This window comes from Argentina anserina, chromosome 2, assembly GCF_933775445.1.
Source record: "Argentina anserina chromosome 2, drPotAnse1.1, whole genome shotgun sequence".
In the NCBI taxonomy this organism is placed as follows: domain Eukaryota; kingdom Viridiplantae; phylum Streptophyta; class Magnoliopsida; order Rosales; family Rosaceae; genus Argentina; species Argentina anserina.
The window spans coordinates 11,679,800-11,696,912 of record NC_065873.1 but is presented as its reverse complement, the minus strand read 5'-3'; positions in this window follow the sequence as shown (position 1 = coordinate 11,696,912).

The window sequence follows — 17,113 nt, the reverse complement described above, 5'->3', positions numbered from 1 at the left end:
GATTTTTCGGGACGAGTCATTATACTTTTCCTAAGTTATAAGTTTTCGAAAATTTTAAAGTGTGTTCGTTTCTTTTATAAACGTCGGAAATCGACAACGAAAACGTAATCGGAACGTTTAATTCGAAAAACGTTACGTTTCCGAAAGTATTTATCGACTTTTATTTCCGTCGCTCGGTTGCGAAAACTTTCTTCACGAAAGTTGTAGAGCTCGTCGATACGAGTTCGGGAGTATGTGACATGTTCGAATCGGACGTCGGAGGTAAAAGTTATTAACGTCGGAAGTTAGTTTCCGATTTTTGAAACGAGTATAAATAGAAACTTTTCAGATTAGGGTTTCCATTATTGGAAACCCTTCTCTCTCTCCTTCTCCCCGCCGCTCTCTCCCTTTCTCTCTTCTCTCTTCTCTCTTCTCTCTTCCCCCTTCTCTCTTCTCTCTTCCCCCTTCCCTCTCTCCGCTTCCTTCCTCTCCCTCTCGACCCCGAGCACTCTCCCTCTCTCGGTTCTCTCCTTCTCTTTCTCCCTCTCCCTCTCCCTCTCCCCAAGCACTCTCCCTCTCCCTCTCCCCGAGACTCTCCCTCTCACCCGAAACTCACTCATCTCCATCGGCTTCACCACCGATCTCCCCCCTTAGGGAGACGTGGCCCTCACCGCCGGTCTAGGAGGCGTCGCACCTCCCCGCACAAGCGACCTCGAGGTCGACTCCCTCTCTCTCGCCGCACCGGAGCTCCACCAAGACGTTGACTTTTCCTCCGCCTTATCCAAGCCCTCTCCGGTGGTTTTAAAGCACGAATGAGGTGAGGTTTAGCATGAATAGGTTGTTGTGATGCTTGTTGTACGATTTGTGGTTGTTTGGTTGCGATTTGGAAGAGTTTGGAGGAGGAGGAGTTACCGCCGCCTAGAGGCGGCGCGTGTGAAGGCGTGGGGTGGCGTAGGGGCTGCCTAGGAGCGGAGGAAGGAAGAGGGGAGAAAGGAGGAGAGTTTGGAGGCGGTGGTGGCGTGATACGCGCCGTGGTTAGCCTCGGCGCGTGGGCCCCACGAAAAGCCCGCCGGAGGTGGCGCGTGTGCCACACGCGCCGCCATGTGAGGCGGTGTGATTAGTTTCGACTGAAAGGGTATTTTGGTAATTTACTGTGTACGGTAAATGTAAATGTAATTTTTATTTACTACGGTAAATGTAATTAAATTTTACCTTCGGTAAATGTAAATATAAATTACTTTCAGTAAATGTAAAAAGTAATTTGTAAAAGGTAAATAGTAAATTTTATTTACTGAGATTGTATTTACATTTAAAATCGTACGTATACGTACAGAAATACGTATTAATATTTATACGTACAGAAATACGTATTATTATTTATATGTACAGAAATACGTATTTAATATTTATACGTACAGAAAATACGTATATAATATTTATACGTACAGAAATACGTATATAATAATTATACGTACAGAAATACGTATATAGTACTTATACGTACAAAAATACGTATATAGTATTTATACGTACAGAAATACGTATATAGTACTTATACGTACAGAAATACGTATTAATTGAGTATTGTACAGTAACCGTGAATAGTGAACAGTGAACAAGTAACTTCGTAAAACCGAAAATTGCTGAACAGTAATCGATTATTACTGTTTCGGCATTTAAAGGTTTACGAAACGATTCTAAATTCTTTTCTTATCTTTTCAAGGTGATCGTTAAATCAAGGAAAGGAATTATCATCGGGAATTGTGGAATTACGCTCGAGTCTATAAGGTGAGTAAAATCTCACTGAATTACGAATCTACCCTCGTGGTGATTCAACATTTTTGCAAGTGTGTTTATCGAATGAATTACAACATGTATATAATTTAGTGGACTACATATATACAGTATAATGGTAATAAGTACATATATATATATATATAGTTCATTAAATTACGTACTGTTATTAATTCATTAAAAATAGTCATTCGATGACGGAAGTTTGGGAATTGAGCATGTGTGGTGAAATATGACATGTATAAGATATAGTGGACTATATATATATTGTATAAATGGTAAATAAGTACGGATATATATAGTTTGCTATATAATATACTGTTATGATTTTATTGTGATTCTATTGAGCATGTGATTTGAATTGTACAATATGATGTGAGATTATTGTACGTGATTTTTAACATTGTGATTGTTAAAATGTGAATTGTCTTCGGACCTGATTTTGGTACAATATGATGTGAGATTATTGTACGTGTTTAGCAAGTCGAAACCTAGCCTTTGGCCGGGCGAAAGTTACGATACAGTTAGAGCTCTAGTCTGTCTGCCTTAGTACTGCATGTGAGGTAACGGGTGGTTATCTGCTCATGGGTACTCAGTTTATTTTGGATGTTGGGTAGCGGGTGGCTATCCAATATCAACGGTGTATTACGAGAGGGGTAACAGATGTGTACCAGCGTTCTTGGTACCCGTATTATAAATGCATTGGGTAACCAGAAGGGTTACTTAATTTCCTCATGAGCGTTTTATTTCATATTTCTTTGGGTCAACCAGATGGGCTGACCATTGACTCATGAGGGCATTTATATTTGTTGTTTTGTGATCTTTCGTATATATTGATATGCGAACTGTATTGTGATTTTACTCATACGAGCTATAAGCTTACCGGGTTTGTGTTTACAATCCCGGTGCACCAATTCAATGGTGTAGGGGATAATTCCGCAGGTACTGATTAGCGGAGATTGAGTGACGACTCCGGAGATTCGAAGTCGTTCGTACCCTGTTGTGGTGAGATTTCTGGCGTGAATTTGTGTGAGAATTTGAGTGAATTTATTTGTAAGCTTTGTGAGAGTTTGTGAGGATTATTACATTTTTCCATCATATTATAATGTCGAATTATAAAGTTGGTTTGTAATAATCGGTTGGACTGAGTTGTATTGGAACTCAGAGATGATCCGCTGTTACGCTTTAATGATTTCGATTTATTTGAGATTATTTGGTGTTTAACGACTTTAGAATTTTGAGTTTTTAAGCTCGAAATTTTGGGGTCGTTACATTCTTAGTATATAGTAAACATATGCCATACATATAAATGGTTTCATTTGTCTGAAACTACTATGTAATTCTCTAAATTTAGTTCGATCATAGTAAATGATGGATCTGCTAATTTCAAAGAGCTTTAACTTATGCATCTTGTTTAGGAACTTCATCAACTTTGTGCTAAGTTTTGGTGGGGTGGCAATGATGAGATGAGAGGCATGCATTGGAGAGCTTGGAACTCTGTGTAAACCGAAAGCTGAATGAGGTATGGGTGGCATATGTTTGCTTTTTAATTTGGTTATGTTGGCTAAACAGGGTTGGAGGATTCTTCAAAAACCAGAGGCTTTACCAAGTCGACTTCTCAAAGCTATCTATTTTCCTGATGATAGTTTATGGGACACCGAGCTTGGTAGAGCACCCTCTTATGCTTGGCTTAGTATTTTGGCTGGTAGAGATGTTCTGAAACAGGGGATCAAGAGACAGATTGGTGATGGGTCTAGTACTCACATTTGGGATTATCCTTGGTTACCAGGTGTTGATTTGTCTCTTTTCAGAGTGCCACACATTCAACGAGTTTCTGAGTTATTATCACAACCTGGTGTATGGAATTATGTTTTATTATCAAAATTGTTTATGCTCCTATTGTGCATTAGATTATGTCTCTTCCTATTAGTTCCAGACAACATTCACACTGTTGGATCTGGGGAGATGATAGGAAGGGTAAGTTTACTGTGAACTCAGCTTATCATGTTGCCCGGAAACGTGTTCTTGTGATAGTGCTTCTCCTAACCCTGAGATCTTACTTTGGAAGGCTCATGTTCCAGAAAATGTGAAGATTTGTGTTTGGAATGCAGCTTCTAATATTCTTCCTACCCATAGCAGGCTAAGTAAAAGAGGTATTGATATTGATACCAAATACCCGTATGTGAGGAAGAGGTAGAATCTCCAATCCATGTTATTTGTGATTGTGCTCATGCTGTAGTGTGTCTACAGGTATCCCAACTCCATGTTTCGAATCAGGAAAACCAGGTTTATGATTGGTTAGTAGCTAAAGAGGCCTTAGACCCTCAGCCTTTTCCTCGGCTTCTTATGAGTGTATGGGCTATATGGACTAATCGTAATTCTAAAGTATGAGAGGATGATGCAAAGGATGTAGCCGTTTTGATTCCCCCAGTTTTGGGTTGGTAATGAGTTTAAACAAGCTCGTGCTTTTCCTCATGTTGCTTGGCATTCTATTCGAAGTGTGTGGAAGAAACTGACAATAGGCGCGGTCCAATTGAATGTGGATGCGGCGTATCACCAGACTGAGGGTATTACGAAGTTGGGTGGTGTGTTTTGTGATCATACATGACATAGTTTGGGGACATTTTACCTTTACAGTGAGATTGTGACTTCTCCTCTACATGCAGAATTGTTGGCTTTATTGGAAGAGTTACAGTATTCTAGAGCTTATGTCTTGAGTTCTTTATGCATAAAATCGGATTGTCAGGTGTTGGTGGACGTTGTTCAGATTTCAGAATGGTTCTCTTGATCATTCTGAATTGGGTTTTATGATTGACGATTTGCGTTAGAGTATGCTTTTGGCCTCAAGGGATAGGTTGTTTTTTGTTCGTTATTCAGCGTACACTGTAGCTCATAATTTAGCTAGGTTAGCTATGCAGTCTAAGTCGAGTTTAGATTTCTCTATTATAACTCCTCCATCTGTGGAGGTGATAATAACTTCCGAATGTAATGATTCTTGATCAATGAAGGCATTCATTCCCCTTAAAAAAAGGAGCTTTTACTCGTGATGTGATAATATTTCGACTTAGTTTTGAAGAGTAGATATATAGTTATTTTGCTATCGATTGTGGGTACTATTCAAATCATATGATCAATGAGTTCAAAGAAATTAGACTCGTCATGGTATATGTAATCAATCGCAGTTTCATAGGATTTTGTTTATAAAAAATTACTATTAATACTAGACAATATTTTGAATTAACTAAAAACTCATTTTAATTTACATATTTATTATATAAATTAGGACATAAACTTAAGCCTAAAAATAAGTGGACCCAAACCTGATTACTTAATTAATATTGAAATGTTCAAAAAACAACCATTTTCGTGAAAATTACCAAGTTGTTACTCACAGATTAAACAAGTTTCTTTCTCCTCATTTTTTAGATTTTTCCAGTAATTTTAAATTTTCCGGCCAAACCACAGGCAATTTGGAGGTGAGCCAATATATAAAGTTGCTTCTTACTTCATGAGCTCTCATTTAAGTTCCATATTGCATATTTTTTTTAGAAATTTTGAAATTTCAAATTTTTCTCATTAAAACTATAGTAACAACTAGATTCATTGATGTTGTATAAAAAAAACTAGATTCATTGATGACAGTAACATGTACCTTTCCAGCCGACAGTAGTACCTTTCAAGTCAGCAATATCATGTAGTTTCATACTTGACAATAGTAGGTTACTTAATTAGATAGTAGCTGTTGGTTTGATTAAAATCAACAGTAACAGCTAGTTTCTAAGTCGACAGTAGCAAATAGCTACTTAATCGACAGTAGCAAGTAGCTACTTAATCGACAGTAGCAATTAGCTTCTTAGTCAATAGCAACAACTAATTTCTTAGTCGACATTAGCAGGCATATATGTAGATGTGATATGTGGTAGTGAGAATGAATTTTGAATTCTCTTAAATGTAATGGGGTAAATGGGCAAACAAATAAAATATCATATGACATGTGACAACTTTTCTATGGTCCTTATTTATAATGTTTTGTCCTAATTTGTTTTATCAAATTAGGAAATGAGTATTTTGTAAATCAAAATGTTGTCTAACACTTATTAGTAGTTTGTTATTTCGTTTATATCTCAACCAATATTGTATCACGCCGATGAAATAAATGAACTTTTTAACTTTCATTAATATATTGAAAGCCAGTCAGAACTGGATATATACAAAGTAAAAAGTTGTCCCCGTCTCAAGGTGCCTCACGCCAGTTCTAATGGTAGTTGTAGTTATGCACTTCTGGCCTTGGAGACTGAGACATCCCAAATGTCATCACCATCAATATGAAGGCCAACATGAGAAAGATCGAAAGTAAGCCTCTGAATACTTCAAAGACTCTTCATTCTCAACCACAAGCTAGCTCTTCATCCACGAGTAGGTCGAGATGGAGGTCTGGTGTAGCATCCACTAGATCATTGCCAACAATAGCACCGACGTGAGACTCGTTTCTGTTTTTATTTCTACAAGGTGAATAAAATTACGAGGTACAACTTCTACGTGATCCTCTAGTGGAATGTATATCATACAATCATTTATAACTAATTGAATAAAATTATTACATTGACAATAAGTTAATTGAACTAAATTATGACATTGACAATAAAATTATCAGATTCATTTTACACATTTACATATTATTGAACAAAATTATCATGTTTCAATAATTTGTTCAAAAACTTGTAAAATGTTGTAAGTAAAATAATTACCTATAATTAACAACAACTACCTAAATAATGATTTGTTTTATTACAATTACGACAAATTTATTATCATATTTGTAAATGTGGGTATCATATACATGTGGGTACGTAAGAAAATTCCCAACTTCTAGTACAACTAACATAAATTATCAATTTATCAAACTCGGTTAGCAGCTAGAGGTAGAGATATGTTCCATTACTGAGCAAGATCATGATAACTTTAGCAATAGCATCTACTAGGAAAATTGCTTCCCTTGTCATATGCTTGAGTGAAACTGAACTAAGAAAATAAGATACAAACTTGAGAAAATTTGACTGTCAATCAAAATCTTGGAGTCACCTTCTACCAATATTTAAAAATTCATGCATCCAGGCAGCATGCAAATATGCTCGAAGGGACAAACCCTCAGCAGTGGAGCAGAATTCCAATGTTTTAGTCATGATAGAGTAACAAAACATGATATATAGAAGCAAAACGAGGGAGATAGCGACTTCATATGGGAGCGTATATATGTGTCTCTTTGCATCCACGTATTTGATTGGCTTACCATTTGTAGTGCCAAAAACGATTTGCACCAACTTTCAATATTGGCTACTCGTTCAAAATTCAAACTAACTTAGGGCCAACTTGGTTGATCTCTTCATGCCAATATTGATATTCACATATTTCCATGCTTACAAGTGTAAACTGACAGACCAATAGTCTAATGGTGTATAATTTGTACATTGCCATACACATTGCTGAATCAATACTAGTGGCGGATCCAAGATTAGATCATTGAGGATACTTGAACTTAACTATAAAAAAACAGTGGAGAATCTCGATGGTGCGAAAGAATTTATACTAATTGAAATCAAAATCGATCTACCTAGTCAATAATTGTAATGAGGCTTACTCTTCTAATGCATATATACATAAAACATAAATTAACTAAATAAAATATTCATGTAGTACATCGTAATCCAAAATCATTTACAAAAGCATTTTATTAGCGGTTCGAAAGGTTAAGATATGACTAATGAAAACTAAATTAAAGATCACAGCTGATCAATAAAGTTTAAGAAAGATAAGAAATGAATATAGTTTAGATTTGGACTTGTAGACGGGACATTTCATTGAAACCATGATGCAATTTGTTTTCGAACACTTTGGTTTGAACTCAAATTTTTTTCATTTTAGTCTAATAGACACATATACCTATTGAAAAAAAAAAGAATACTTGTATATATCAGACAAAACGGCATAGTCAAAATCTAACACAAATACACATTTGAATAAATAAGCAACGTAATATCTAGTAATTAACCTAGCTAGCATTATAGAAGAAGAGATACTTGATTGAGGACACGCTATTGAGGAAGAAGAGTAAAGTTTGGAAGGAAAACAAATGAGTAGTGTTGGTTATTTGGGGATGCTTGGCTTAGGTGAATCCCAAAATCAAAAGATTTAAAACCAAGTTATTTTTTCCTTGTCTTAAGCTTGGGGATGCTTGAGTCACGTAAAAAATAGGCTAGATCCATCCCTAATCAATACCAAGGAGGATGTAAAATGGAGGCTATTTCTTCCTTTGTAATTAAGGCTATTTCTTTTAATGTTTCTGGCTTAGTTTAAAATAGAGGCTTTTGCCTCTAGTTTGTTTGCTTAGTTTGTTATATCGAAAAAACAATCAATACTAAGGAGGCGACATTCTTGAGCTTTCAGATTGGGGAATATGGGCTTTAGAATTACCCATATTTCTTTCCTCTTTCTATTTAACATGGGTCTAGGTGTATAGCTACACATACCTATAATATTATTATCACTTAAATATGGAGAGTACAATGAGCAGATTAAGGGCATAAACCTCTTGCAACATTACAATTATCATCAATAAGGACGTCTATAATAAAATGGGGTGTATCATCCACCCAAAAATCATCCATTTTAAGACTCCAAGCTAGCAAGATAAACTAGCATACAATTAAGCAAACGACTTGTCTCACTAAAAACGTGTAAAATGAAAGTCGCTTATGAACTAGATGACAATCTTGCATAACAGGACTGACATCTAGACATGTCTTTCGTGATGAGCATATGTAGATAATTCCAAATGATGATCCATTTTAATATTATTTTTGGATTGCCTTCGTCGTCCAGAAACTTTAAATCTTTTTATGGAATAGCTCGCATATCGATTTTGGGTTTGGATTTGATCTCGCGTTGTTTGTGTTTGAGGTAATCTTTCTGCCTCTATTTAATTGAGTTTTTGTTGAGATTGATTTCACTACATCCAAAGTGAAATACGATTTATATGTAAATGAGATTGTAGAAGGAGTTGTCGAACTTGGATTTCTTTGGTTGTGTTTTGAAGAATGAAACACAGGTTCTTTGATATTTGCTTATTATTTTGCTTCAATGTTTAGTTTATTCAAATTGTTTGTGGTTTTTGTTCAAATTGTTCGGTTTGTTCCGAGTCCTCCATGGTGTTATTGTTTGTGGTTTTTCTATTATGGGTTAAATTGATAGATTGATGAAAAGATTTGTACAAATTAAGACTCTTTGAGAGAGCGATTTCATTGATCGGTTGTCTTCTTCTTCTTCTTCTTCTTCTTCTTCTTCTTCTTCTTCTTCTTCTTTTGCCATTTGTTGTTGCTTAGTATTTGAAGTTTATTGACTTTGAAATTTAAATTTTTCGTATTGCAAATCTATTAAGCTTTGCATTAGTAAAATGAGTTATACATTACGTGTTGCTATATAAATTGTTTAGATAAAGAAGATATAAGATGTTGTAAGAGTTTTCTAATCACAAAATACTATATTCATACTAGAAAGAACGCAATATTCATCATGTGCATGCAATATATTGAGGACGTGCCAACCTGAGCTAATTTAGTTTGTGTTATCATCTAAAGTAAGATAAGATGGAGAGAACCCTACTGAAAGACATGGTTCCCTATAATACAAGTATAGAATTAGAGTACACTACTAAGGATGTGAAGACCAAGAAAATTCAAGAGTGAGGGCTATGATGGACTGCACTACATTTGGAATGGATTCAATGATATGAGCACAAAGTGTGACGTTCTTAATGTATATATGTCATATTTTTATGCTTTGTTACTTCTTATTTAGTTGTTTTAAGTTCATATTTGTAATTTTGTATGTTTAGGTAGAGCTATGCCGAATATGAATAAATTGATGATGAAATTGTACTAAGTGTTAGAAATCCTTATTGAGCTATGATTCCTTACTCATCTAGGATTCTACTTTCCTATTTTCATTATTTCCTATTCCTTATTTGTCGATTTCTTTTCACGAAAGACAAATTCTAGATGGACAAGGAGTAGTGGAGCTGTGATGCATTCCTAGTTGGACAAGGAGATCATGTCCAAGTTGGATGAGGAGAGAAGAGATGTCAGCCTAGCATTTCCTAGTTCAAGAAGGAGAGTTGCCGTGTATCTCTTGGTTGTCTCCCATTTAGATTTGGTTTCCTACATCAAGTTGGATTTAGAGTTCAAGAATCAAAGTCTATATCAAAGAAGATTTCAGCATCCCAAACCGATTCTATCTCCTTAATGTGATGGCATGAAGGCTATTTTGACTCCTATATATAGAGGCACGACATCATTGAGACATCATCATCAACCTTGCACACATACTAGTCAAAGCTCTACCGAATTCCATACTCACCAATTTAGAAATTCCTATAACCGATTTCATCATACCTTCACCATTATTTGCCTTCAAGTGCGGTTTCAGCTTGAAGATCCATTCACCTAGAAGACTTATTTTCTCCTTTGTGACACCGAGTAAGACATCATAAAATGTTACCATTACCCTTCTAGATTTGATTTCGTGTTTTAGTTTCTGTTTTTGGATGACTATGTATTTGGTTTTGTTAATTTATTTCGACTTTTTCTATGAAGTTGTTTATTGATTTCAAGTTATATGAAGATGACGAGTTTGATTTTTGTTCTATGATCTTTTAGTTTTTTGTTGTACTGGTTATGGATGATTTCGATATCTAAGTGTTATATATGCGAGTAGTAGCATGATATTTAGGTTGTTGGATTAAAGACTTGTGCTATGAACATATTTATCTCTTCTATGTGATTTTCGAAATTCCATGATTGTTGGTTAAGTAGGTGACATGCTTAATGAATTCAATATGCGTGGCTTTGGAATTGCATGGAAGGATAAGTATGTTAGATTTTGATGAATGACGGTAGCAATAGTTGAATGTATTAAGTGTCTATGCATATATGATGCCAAGTATGAGCCTAGATTGCATGGTCCAACCTTAGTTGTTCTTGACTTGTTTTGGCATAAACTTTAGGGAGAATGAACTTCAATTTCGTTGGCTATATATGATTTGTTTTGGTGATATATTGTGTGTTAGTTGGTTGATCACATGTATCTATTAGTTTAAGTTTTATTTTCTGTTCTTAAACCTTACCTATCGAAACTTATATCCTAAATCTTATAAATTCTTATGAATTCGTTGTTAGTTTGTGATTTTTAACCTGGCTGGATCCCCGTCTTGTGAACAATACCCTATTGTTTTATATTATTAATGATGCTTACAGGGTTAATATTGATGTCGAGTAATCGAACTGATCATTCAATAGTGAAGCCTAAGAGCGTTACCCAAGGGATGGGCCTTGTGTTGGACTAGTTGCTTTTGGGAAGAGTGCCTTAACTGGTTGGTGATGGTTCTGATCTGCTATTGGCAAACCCAAATGTTTAAGAGCATTACGGCTGCGTTTGGTCAGCTATGACTTATAAGAAAATCTGACTTATACTTATTTCTGGGAATAAGTAACTGATAAGTAGTTGAATGTTTGGTAAACTAATTTATTATAAGTAGATGTTAAGGCAGAAGTCGTGTCAATGTACTTGATAAACTCAAACTGGCTTATGCTTTTGTTAATAGAATGACATATTTGGACATGAAATAATTTTATTTCTTTTTTTTTAAATGGACTTGATGTCTTATTAATTTTCTTATGACAAAAAATAATTGAAATGCATCCATCATAAGAGTGATATAACCATAGAATCAAACATGCAATCTTATTTTTATACATGTTATTAGTGCTAGTCATCAGTGATTCATATGTTTTTAATTCCATAGAAGCCTGGTGCAATATAGCTATTGCACATTAGCCCCAACTTTCATAAGCTTGTACTAAAACACAAAGAATAAAGAATTTCAACCTATCCAATGATGTCAACTCACCAACAAGGAATATAATTACTGCTCGGTCGAACTTCAACACTACCATTTGACGTTCTCATATCCTTTTGCTTGAGTGTGAATGGCTAAATGTGATCCTAAACAAACACAAATTGAGAGAAAAAAAATAGCTTCCCAATCGTATTGATACAAAGAACACTATTAGACAAAGCACCTGATCTGAGAATTTTCTTGATATCATCGGCAAAAACTCAATTCCCAATTACCCGATTTCATCAAAACTCAAAACTCAATACCATGGCTACCACTATTAATACACAATTCAACTATGGAAACATATATCAATAGAAAATTAACCAAAAAGCAAATTCATTCAATTTGACCAGGATTTATAACCAACTGATACCCAGTTTCATGAAATCCTTTATTCTAAATACAAAAATGCATTAGGACCAATTACCCAATTTGAAAGTTTGAATCCTAGTAAAAGGAAAGAAAATAGACAAATGATTTCAAACTCATCAAATCCAAACCTCCTTGCCAAACCTGTGGCTACAGGTGAGAGCAACGTCGGAGGAATGCTGTTAACCGGACTCAGGAGAGCATCCAGAGAGAGAACAAGAGAGACGGAGAGGAGTTGTCGAAAAATGAAGAACATGGGTCTTGGGTAATGTGTTGAAGTTCACAAAGGTATACAACAATATTTTGAAAATTTCATTTAATCGCTACAGTGCCCGTATTTTTCTAACTTATGCTTATAAGTCAAATGAGGGTCTGGGCAACTTATCCAATTCCTCTTAAAACCACCATGACTTTTAAGAAAACTCACTTGTTTTTTTGTCTTCACCAAACAACCAAACTACCTTAACTTATAAGTTAAGGGGCTTATAAGCCCACCAAAAGTGACATACCTCTACTGCTTTTGAAGTGATGCATTTGACATTAAATTGAAAATCATTGGTAATGACTTACACTATGTTTGGGCAAGGACTTGGAAGTTCTAAGGGATTTCAAAATGATGAGATATTAAAATGAAGGGACTTAAGTGAGTGGACTATTAAAATAACTTGTTTGGGTAATTTCTTTGATAAAGAGATTTAATCATGGAATTTGTAAACATATTTATGTTTTAACAAGTAATTATTTTCTTTTACCCAAATTATCAGAAAGCATGAAGAATTTGTGTCACCAAATTATTTCAAACATGCAACAATTGAAGTCTCTATCACAAATTGGATCACATCATACTTACATTCATAATATGAAAATGTTGAATATTCTAAGAAACATTGATAACATATCAAACACGACAACAAGAACATATAAATTCAAAAATTTTATGGCATTGACTTCAATAGAAATTCGTTTTTCTTCTCAATTAGAATCTTCTTCAATATCTGAAACTTTGTGGGATTGTTGGCAAACACCTCAATTACTCTCCACCGAAGATCTTCTAAATTAGGTATTGCCATAACTCGTCATAAACTTCATCAACCATAACATTTGCATTCTTTTTCAATGTTGAAACCATACATGATATCATGTTTTTGATTGAAGAAGCCATTTCGGATACCCCCATAGCAATTGTTTCATCTGCTTTCACCTTTTTTGGATGTGGTGTAACTGTTGAAGTAGAAGAAACGGTTTTTCTCTTCAAACTATCATTATGAAAACTTCTTTCTATTCTATTGAGGCTAGTATTGTCCTCTTCAATGCTCATAGTCTCACTTGCATCCTCAATATTTTCAATCCCATAACCGGTTGCTCTATCCTTTGCACACAAGTCCACAATATCATCCTAATTGGCAATTGTCTTGAAGCGATACTTTGAAGACTCAGGGTGTGTCTGTCATGAAAAACATGTGGAAACAAGAGAATTTAGCTTCAAAGTAAAAACATGAATCCTAGTGATTATCAGTGTGGTCACTACAAATAGTTGATTAAAGTAACTTGAAATGAGCAATAACACTATTCCTTAACATACAACACAAATCATAACTTTGCATATTCACTCCACACACTGTCGTCATCCACGATTATCATCTTACGACCACTGTTCCAATTAAAGTCACTTTGGCTTAAGAAATCATAAACTACTCCATAAGTCTTCTTCCAACCTTTAAGGTGATTTTTCACATTATATTTATCACATGCACATTATATATGGTTGACATCTTCAATGCAGTTGAAGTAAATGCTTCAGATTTCCACCCACCATCACCTTTGTGCCATTGTTATCTCTCACTTTTAAGAATATCGGCCAATGTACTATCCATTTTCGGATTCCATTAGAAGTATTTTCCTCCATCATCTTCTTTTTTCATACCATTTTGCTTCTTATCCTTTCCTTTTGTAACTTTCTTTCCCAAATTATTGTTGAAAAAATGAAGAGGTTATGAGGAAGACCATATATTGGAGACTGCCCCCATTACACATATGGGTGTCAAAGAACTTTACAAATAGAAAAAGACTTTACACAAAAAATGAACATAAAATGAATTCATCTACAACATATTTCCAGAAAATTGAACTAGGAGTCAGTAAGGTACAATGTGATGAAAAAAATATTGTCAATATTCATTTAACTTCTAATGTATATACATGATAAAAGGAGCAACTGACCCTACTTCGCCATTCAATTTCCATGATATATATTTGCCTATTTGGTCTATTAAGAGTTTGGTTAAAAATTTTCAATGAAGAAGCAAATTGCACTTGCTTGGTTTACAATACGATAAGAAAGACAAGGAGATCGAGTAAGAAACTTTCCTCAAGCCAATATAAGATTGCTAGATATATATATATATATACCACAACAGTTGAGCATCAGACTATTTTAATTCAAGTCATTGAACAAGGAGAGATTCATTTAATTAGTTGATTTAAATCTCGTCTCTTGATATGAATTACTCGAATAATGCATTAATGCTTAATGACTTTAGCAAACATACAAGTCTTTAGACCAAAAGAAAATTTTATGTATGTAATTACTTTTATCTATACAAAAAGAACATATTCATTGATCATAATGCACAACTAACTGAATTTGTACTCACCCCTGCAAATTTACTAATCCTATCAGTTAATATTGAATTGTAACGAAATGCATGTGTATGTTCAGTTCAGTTTTCTCTTATACGTTCACTACTTTTAAATTTTCAAACTCAAACTAGCATAAAGTTTTATATATTAAATCACCAACAACACAACATCACAACACACCAAAAAACCCATAATTCAGCAAAACTGCACCACACCCAGTAACGATACCAATTTGAAAAAAAAATTAGACCATCAGAACTAAGCTTTATAATATTGAAACTTACAACCCGAGCTTTGTAAGATCGAATCATGAATACTGAGCATATTGTTTACTCACATGTTTGAAACCTAGAACTCAAAACACTGCAAACAATCAACATCCCTCAGATTGAGTGAATGCAAGCCAAGTAGCCAACAATTGACATCAAATTTGTTTGAGAAATCACATAAGCAAATGAAGAACATAAAAAGTATAATTGAATCCCCAAATAAAAGTCGGAAAACCCAAAATTAACCCTATAAATTCAATAAGAAACGAAAGCCCTTGGAGTAGAGGAAACTTGGAGATAAGCGATGGAACCGGAAAAAATAGCGAGAAATAGACACTTCTTTGGATTTTCAAGGTTACACCTGAAGATGCATAATTTGGAGAAAGGATTTGGCTTAATACAAATTCCTCCTAATATTCTCGTGTCAAACCCCGATTTTTTAAAGTTTCGTTGCATTTTTTAGCCAAACAATGGACTTATCCCGAGAGAGTTTGAAAACCTTGTTAAATATCATCTCCCCCCTCAAAGTAACTTACCCAAACATTGACTTATGGTTGAAAGAAGATCATATAATCCCTTACAAGTGAAAGATGGTACATAGTCTGGAAGGATAAATAAAATTCCCAATTTAAGGAAGTCTGGTCCACTATCACTGTGAATTACTTTATTCGTGATGGTGAAGATGTTAGCATTATTGGTAAGGGCAAGAGAGTTGCTTAAACAATTTGATTTTCGTTGATTATTTTTAGACTGAGTTCTGATATCACTATTAAAAAAATATTATTACAATTCATTAACCCACCTCTACCCCTTACATGTGTCAGTGTGCTAAGGTTTGAACCGATGAAATAAATGATGTTAGTTAGTCTACCTAATCAACTAAATTACGGCTCAGTAGCACTTTTAAGTTTTTAATTTATTAAATTTTACAGAAATTAGTGATGTGGAAAAAGTCAGCCGCCTAGGTGACTACTAGGCGCTAGGCGGTGGGAGACCATGGAGAGGAATGACTATACATGGCTTTGTAAGTGTTGTGGGGTTTAAGTTGATCTCAACGGTATCTAGGCAGATCTAGGAGGCCTCTAGATGGGTTTACGCGGATCTATGAAGCTTATAGGCGGGCCAAATCAAGTTTTGATTTTGTTTTCTTAAAAAAACAACGAATCATTGAGGGATATGAAGAACTAGAAGAATTGGAAATATATGCTTGCATTTCCTTTATATTAGATTTTTTATTTACTTGGTATTTAAGACATAATTTTACCACTCTTTTTTACTCCTTATATATTTTTAATTATATAAAAATAAATTAAAATTCACAAATTTGTCTACAAGGACGTCTAGCGGTCTACGCACTCTAAGGCAGCAGTCACCGAGGACCACTTAGTGATTTTTCGAACCTTGGAAATTAGATAGGTGTAATTTGATTTTACTGGGTGTAAGTTAAATTTTAATGTGCGTATATCAAATGTATAACTATGCTGCTTGTATTTGAAGACTACGTGTTTTGCTTACATATGATGTAATATTGCATTTTGACTTTTATTCTGTTAGTGCAATTTTGTTTCCCACTATTTCGGGAGAATCTCGCTGGGTCCATGGATAAGTCTTTCTCTAGCTGGGGCTTCTCTTGCCACACTAGCAAAACAATTAGGATAGGATGATCTGTTGTTACCGGCTTATCCCACTCTGATGCCTAAGTAAGTATCAAGTTCACTATTATTGTAAGTAGAATATGGGAGTAATAATATTACAATTTAATTGGGTTGGTAGTAGTCATTATATAGCCCATTGGTGGAGTTCATTCTAGGTTGCCCTCGATGTGGGACTAAGCCTTATCATAATAATGCAAAAATTACATTGATTGAGTATTATGGGATTTTATGGAAATGCCGCACCATCAAAGGTCATAAAACATTTGTGGACTTTTTCCATCTTTTTTTTGGTAGTGATAGTCTCCCGCTTGAAAGTGGGAGGTTATGATCTGGAGTCGCAAAAAGTTAGTTGTTGCAGATGTTATGCTTCATGAGAGGCTCTAGTGAAGTGCACATCTCTCTTGAAATCGAAGATAGTTGAAACTATAATAAGTTAAATTTTGCAGTCAGATATG